This window comes from Nomascus leucogenys, chromosome 23, assembly GCF_006542625.1.
Source record: "Nomascus leucogenys isolate Asia chromosome 23, Asia_NLE_v1, whole genome shotgun sequence".
NCBI lineage: Eukaryota > Metazoa > Chordata > Mammalia > Primates > Hylobatidae > Nomascus > Nomascus leucogenys.
This window is the reverse complement of record NC_044403.1, coordinates 17,963,023-17,970,213: the sequence shown is the minus strand read 5'-3', so window position 1 is coordinate 17,970,213 and position 7,191 is coordinate 17,963,023.

The following is a 7,191-nucleotide window of genomic DNA, read 5'->3' as shown; positions in this document are numbered from 1 at the left end:
CCTCCTAGATATACAACTCCAGTGACCTGGGAATCTCACCCCCATCCCCCACAGCAGCTGCAGCAAGGCCTGCCCAAGGAGAGTCTGAGTTCAGACACACCTAGCCCCACCCCCATCTGATGGTACTTCCCTATCCACCCAGGTAGAAGACAAAGGGCGTATAATCTTGGGAGTTCTAGGGCTCTGCCCACTGCGGGTCCCTCTCCACACTACTATAGCTGATGCTTTCTGGAAAGCACCACCTCCTGACAGGAGGCCAATCAGCACAAAAACAGAGCATTAAACCACCAAAGCTAAGGACCCTCAGGGAGTCCACTGCACCCTCCACCACCTCCACCAGAACAGGTGCTGGTATACACAGCTGAGAGACCCATAGATGGTTCACATCACAGGACTCTGTGCAGACAACCCCCAGTACCAGCCCAGGGCTGGGTAGACTTGCTGGGTGGCTAGGCCCAAAAGAGGCAACAATCACTGCAGTCAGGCTCACAGGAAGCCACATCCATAGGAAAAAGGGGAGGGTACTAAATCAAGGCAATACCCCGTGGGACAAAAGAATCTGAACAACAGCCTTCAGCCCTAGACCTTCCCTCTGACAGAGCCTACCCAAATGAGAAGGAACCAAAAAACCAACCCTGGTAATATGACAAAACAAGGCTCTGCAACACCCCCCAAAAATCACACTAGTTCACCAGCAATGGATCTAAACCAATAAGAAATCCCTGATTTACCTGAAAAAGAATTCAGGAGATTAGTTATTAAGCTAATCAGGGAGGGACCAGAGAAAACCGAAGCTCAATGCAAGGAAATTAAAAAAAAATACAAGAAGTAAAGGGAGAAATATTCAAGGAAACAGCTTAAAAAAAAAATTAAAAATTCAGGAAACTTTGGACACACTTTTAGAAATGCGAAATTCTCTGGAAAGTCTCAGCAATAGAATTGAATAAGTAGAAAACAGAAATTCAGAGCTTGAAGACAAGGTTTTTGAATTAACCCAAACCAACAAAGACAAAGAAAAAAGAATAAGAAAATATGAACAAAGCCTCCAAGAAGTCTGGGGTTATAGTAAACGACCAACCCTAAGAATAATCGGTGTTCCTGAGGAAGAAGAGAATTCTAAAATCTTGGAAAACATATGTAGGGGAATAATCAAGGAAGTCTTCCCCAGCCTTACTAGAGACCTAGACATTCAAATACAAGAAGCATAACAAACTCCTGGGAAATTCATCGCAAAATAGATCTTTGCCTAGGCACATTGTCATCAGGTTATGCAAAGTTAAGACGAAAGAATTTTAAGAGCTGTGAGACAGAAGCACCAGGCAACCTATAAAGGAAAACCTTTCATATTAACAGCAGATTTCTCAGCAGAAACCCTGCAAGCTAGAAGGGTGGGGCCCTATCTTCAGCCTCCTCAAACAAAACAATTATCAGGCAAGAATTCTGTATCCAGCAAAAATAAGCATCATATACGAAGGAAAGATACAGTTGTTTTCAGACAAATATGTGATACACCACATAAACAGAATTAAAAACAAAAACCACATGGTCATCTCAATAGATGCAGAAATAGCATTTGATAAAATCTAGCATCCCTTTATGATTAAAACTCTCAGCAAAACTGGCATACAAGGGACATACCTTAATGTAATAAAAGCCATCTATGACAAAACCACAGCCAACATAATACTGAATGTAGAAAAGTTGAAAGCATTCCTGTAAGAACTAGAACAAGACAAGGATGCCCACTGTCACTACTCCTCTTCAATATAGTACTGGAAGTCCTAACCAAAGCAATCAGACAAGAGAAAGAAATAAAGGGCATCCAAATCGGTAAAAAGGAAGTCAAACTGTCCTTGTTTGCTGATGATATGATTGCTTACCTTGAAAACCCTAACAACTCCTCCAGAAAGCACCTAGAACTGATCAAAGAATTCAGCAAAGTTTCCAGATACCAGGTTAATGTACACAAATCAGTAGCTCTTCTATATACCAACAGCAACCAAGTGGAGAAGCAAATCAAGAACTCAACCCCTTTGACAATAGCTGCTAAATAAATAAATAAATAAATAAATAAAATATTTAGGAATATACCTAACAAAGGAGTCAAAAGACCTCTACAAGGCAAACTACCAAACACTGCTGAAATAAATCATAGATGACACAAACAAATGGAAACACATCCCATGCTCATGGATGGGTAGAAACAATATTGTGAAAATGACCATACTGCCAAAACCAGTCTACAAATTCAACTCAATCCCCATCAAAATACCACCATCATTTGTCACAGAATTAGAAACAACAACTCTAAAATTCATATGGAACCAAAAAAGAGCCTGCATAGCCAAAGCAAGACTAAGCAAAAAGAACACATCTGGAGGCATCATACTACCTGATTTCAAACTATACTATAAGGTCATAGTCACCAAAACATCATGGAACTAGTATAAAAATAGGCACATAGACCAATGGAACAGAATAGATAACCCAGAAATAAACCCAAATACTTACAGCCAACTGATCTTTGACAAAGCAAAAAAAAACATAAAGTGGGGAAAGGACACTCTTTTCAACAAATGGTGATGGGATAATTGGCAAGCCACATGTAGGAGAATGAAACTCGATCCTCATCTCTCACCTCATACAAAAATCAACACAAGATGGATTCGGGACTTAAATCTAAGACTGAAACTATAAAATTCTAGAAGATAACATTGGAAAAACCCTTCTAGACATTGGCTTAGGCAAGGATTTCATGACCAAGAACCCAAAAGCAAATGCAATAAAAACAAATATAAATAACTGGGACCTAATTAAACTAAAGAGCTTTTGCACGGCAAAAGGAACAGTCAGCAGAGTAAACGGACAACCCACAGAGTGAGAGAAAATCTTCACAATCTATACATGTGACAAAGGACTAATATTCAGAATCTACAACGAATTCAAACAAATCAGTAAGAAAAAAACAATCCCATCAAAAAGCAGACTAATGATATGAATAGACAATTCTCAAAAGAAGATATACAAATGGCCAACAAACATATGAAAAAATGCTCAACACCACTAATAATCAGAGAAATGAAAATCAAAACTACAATTCGATACCACCTTACTCCTGCAAGAATGGCCATAATCAAAATATCAAAAAACAGTAGATGTCGGCATGGATGCAGTGAACAGGGAGTACTTCTACACTACTGGTGGGAATGTAAACTAGTACAACCACTATGGAAAACAGTGTGGAGATTCCTTAAAGAACTAAAAATAGAACTACCATTGGATCCAGCAACCCCACTACTGGGTATCTACCCAGAGGTAAAGAAGTCATTTATCGAAAATGATACTTGCACATGCATGTTCATAGCAGCACAATTGCAAAATAGTGGAACCAACCGAAATGCCCATCAATCGACGAGTGGATAAACTGTGGTATACATATATGATGGAATACTATACAGCCATAAAAAGAAATAAATTAACAGCATTTGCAGTGATCTGGATGAGGTCGTGAGACTATTATTCTAAGTGAAGTAACTCAGGAATGGAAAACGAAACATCGTATGTTCTCACTGATAAGTGGGAGCTAAGCTATGAGGACAAAAAGGCATAAGAATGATACAATGGACTTTGGGGACTTGGAGGGAGGAGTGGGAGGGGGGCGAGGGATTAAAAGACTACAAATATGGTGCAGTGTATACTGCTTGGGTGATATGTGCACCAAAGTCCCACAAATCACCACTAAATAACTTACTCATGTAACCAAATACTACCTGTACTCCAATAACTTATGGAAAAATAAAAATAATAATTATAAAAAGGTCATTGCCCCTCCCCACCAAAAACTGAAATTTTATTTGCAATTGCATTGAATCTGTAAATCATTTTGGAGATGAATTTGTTTTCTAGGTCTGCCACAACAGATGTTGGTAGCTTAAACAATAGAAATTTATTTTCTCACAGTTCTAGAGGCTAGAAGTCCAAGATTAAGGTCTGTAAGTTTCCTTTCTTCTCTGAGGCCTCTCCCCGTGACTTGCAGATGGCCATCTTCTCACTCTGTCCTCATCTGGTCATTCCTTTGTGTTGTCTGTGTCCTCATCTCCTCTTCTCAATAAAGACAACCGTTGCATTGGATTAGGGCCCACCCATATGACCTAATTTTACCTTACTTATCCAAACACAGTCACATTCTGAGATAGTGAGGATTAGGACTTTAACATAGGAATTTGGAGGAGGGGAACCCAATTCAGTCCGTAACAGGGGAGCACTGATATTTTCCCAAACTTGAACCTGCCAACCCACAAACACAAGATATCCATTTTCCATTTATTTTAATATTATTTAATGCCTTTAATAGAGAATGATACATTTTGCTGAGAGGCATTAAATAATATTGAACATCATGTTGGGTATTCCTTTATTTAATGAGATCCCCTTTTCTCCCTTTCATACTATGGTTTAAGTCCTAGAAGGTTGACATTTATGGATCCCATTAAAGGGCTCCCTTGTCTTCTGGGCTCTGGCTGGGTTTGACCAGTGGGAAGCATGGGAGATCTAAAAGTAGATATTCATTTCTCCACTTCTTCCCCATGGCTGGGCTGATGATAATTGGGAGCAGTTGTGTTCCTCTACTGATTTATTCCAGCTCTCGCCCAGAGCCTTCTGCTGCAGCCGTACCTTTTTCGAATAAATCAGGTTCAGATAACTGCTCCCTTTCAGTTTCTCGTTCAGATCTATGGTTAGTGCCCCATTTTCTCCTTGTTGGTTACTTTTGATCCTGGCCACACTTCTGTAACTGATCCCTTCATTACATTGCCCTCAACTTCTACATTTCAGTGTGCCAGTTTTTTTTCTGCTGGGGAGTACACTTTGCTTTTTTACTCCTATGTACTTTATAATTCTTGATGCTATTTAATATGGCATATTTTAAAATTACATTTTTTGTTGTTGCTAATGTATAGAAATGTGATTTCATTACACTTAAAACAACAACAACAACAACAAAACCCAGTAACCTAGCCATCGCACCTGGCCTGGGTAACATAGTGAGACCTCATCTCTTTAAAAAAAAGAAAAAAAGAACTTCAGTAACCTTTCTAAATTCTCTCATTAATTCCAATAATTTGTATTTTTTTTTTCTTTATTTTGAGACATGGTCTTACCTCATCGTCTAGGCTGAAGTGCAGTGGCAGAAATAGGGCTTATTGCAGCCATGAACTTCTGGGCTCAAGCGATCCTCCTACCTCAGTGTCCCATGTAGCTGGGATCACAGGAGTGTAACACCACGCCTGGCTAATTTTTTAATTTTTTTGTAGAGCCTGGGTCTCACTTTGTTGCCCAGGCTGGTCTTGAACTCCTGGGCTGGAGTGATTCTCCCATCTCAGCCTCCCAAAGTACTGGGAACTGGAATTACAGGCATGAGCCACCACACTTTGCCTCTTTTCTTTGTATATAACCTCTAAAACAATTTCTAATCACAGATTTACAACTTTCTTTGGAAGATTCATGCATTTTTAAGTTACCTGAACATCTAGTACGATGCTGTATTGAAGAGGCAGTAGCAATCATCTGTCTTGTACCTAATCTAATACAGAATGCTTTCTGTATTTCACCATTAGGTGTGGGGTTTCAGATATTCTATCAGGTTAAAAAAGTCCCTTCTATTTCTAGTGTCTAAGAATTCTTGTAAGTGAAAGAATGCTGAATTCTATCAAAAACTTTTTACACATCTTTTGATATGATTTTCTTTAATCTTTTAATATTGTTAATTATATCAATTACATTAACCTGTCTTCTAATATTAAATTGACCTTGAAGCCTACACAATTGGTCATAATACACAATACTCTTAGAACTCAGAATCCAAATGAGCAGGAAATAATACATTCTTTAGAGCCAAGTAGGTACCATAACTTACCAGTTATATTCTTATCTACACACAATGAGCAATAAATGAACATGTATCAGTATCTGACCAGTTGTGTCGTTTTGAGTGGGTCTTTTGTTTACCTCCATCAGTAATGCAACCATCTATTTAATCAGTCGACAGTCATGCTGAGCATTCACTAAATGCCATTCACTTTTCTGGCACTACAGTATAAATGACAAAGCCATAACCATTGCCATTAAGGAGCTCATAAATGTGTGAGTGGTGTGTATGTGTGAGACAAAAGGGAGAGGCTGGCACAAAGGAGGAGTTGAACAAGATAAAATGAAAAACATATATAGTAAGTGCTTTACCGTAAGTGAATGAACTAAGGAAAAAGAATGGAGACGTATTTCAAGTTCTCACGTTGTTTGACTCGAATCTTGTAGACGGTGTTTGCTGCAAAAAGATGAAGAATACATTCACAGACATTTATGTTGATTACATATTTACTGCTATGTGCCAAGACGTTTTGACCTTGGGGATAAAATAGTAAAGAAAACACAAAAATCTCTGTTGTATTGGGTTTACATTCTATCAATAAAGATACAACTTGCCTAGAGAAAAGGCCTCTCCTGGTTAGGAAACAGTATGAACAATTAACAGCTCTGGTGGTTTCACAGAGCCACAGTGGGCTGCCTGCTGCACACAATATCAGAGTTTGTTTATATTTAAATATCCTTTTAATAGTTCTATTTTTGTCCATGTATTATAATGCACATTAGGTAATTTGCAAATTATCACATATATATACATCATATCAAAAGGTGTAAAAGTTTTTGATAGAATTCAGCATTCATTTGCTTATAAAATGAGTGCAGGCTCACTTTACTGATGAGAGTATTTCACCAAAAAAATTGGGGATCTACGACTCTAGAGTTCTCCAAAGTCCACCAAGGAAAAAGTAACTTGAATTTAATCGTATTTAAAACTATATAGTATCCAATTCTAAACATTAGCAACATAGGAAAACTTACACAGCAGAAAAGATGACTGGAGAAATTTTTTTATTTTTCTTTTGAGACGGAGTCTCGCTCTGTGGCCCAGGCTGGAGAGCAGTGGCGTTATCTCGGCTCACTGCAACCTCCGCCTCCCGGGTTCACGCCATTCTCCTGCCTCAGCCTCCCGAGTAGCTGGGACTACAGGCGCCCGCCACCACGCCCGGCTAATTTTTTTGTATTTTTAGTAGAGATGGGGTTTTTAGTAGAGACGGGGTTTCACCATGTTAGCCAGGATGACCTCGTGATCCGCCCGCCTCGGCCTCCCAA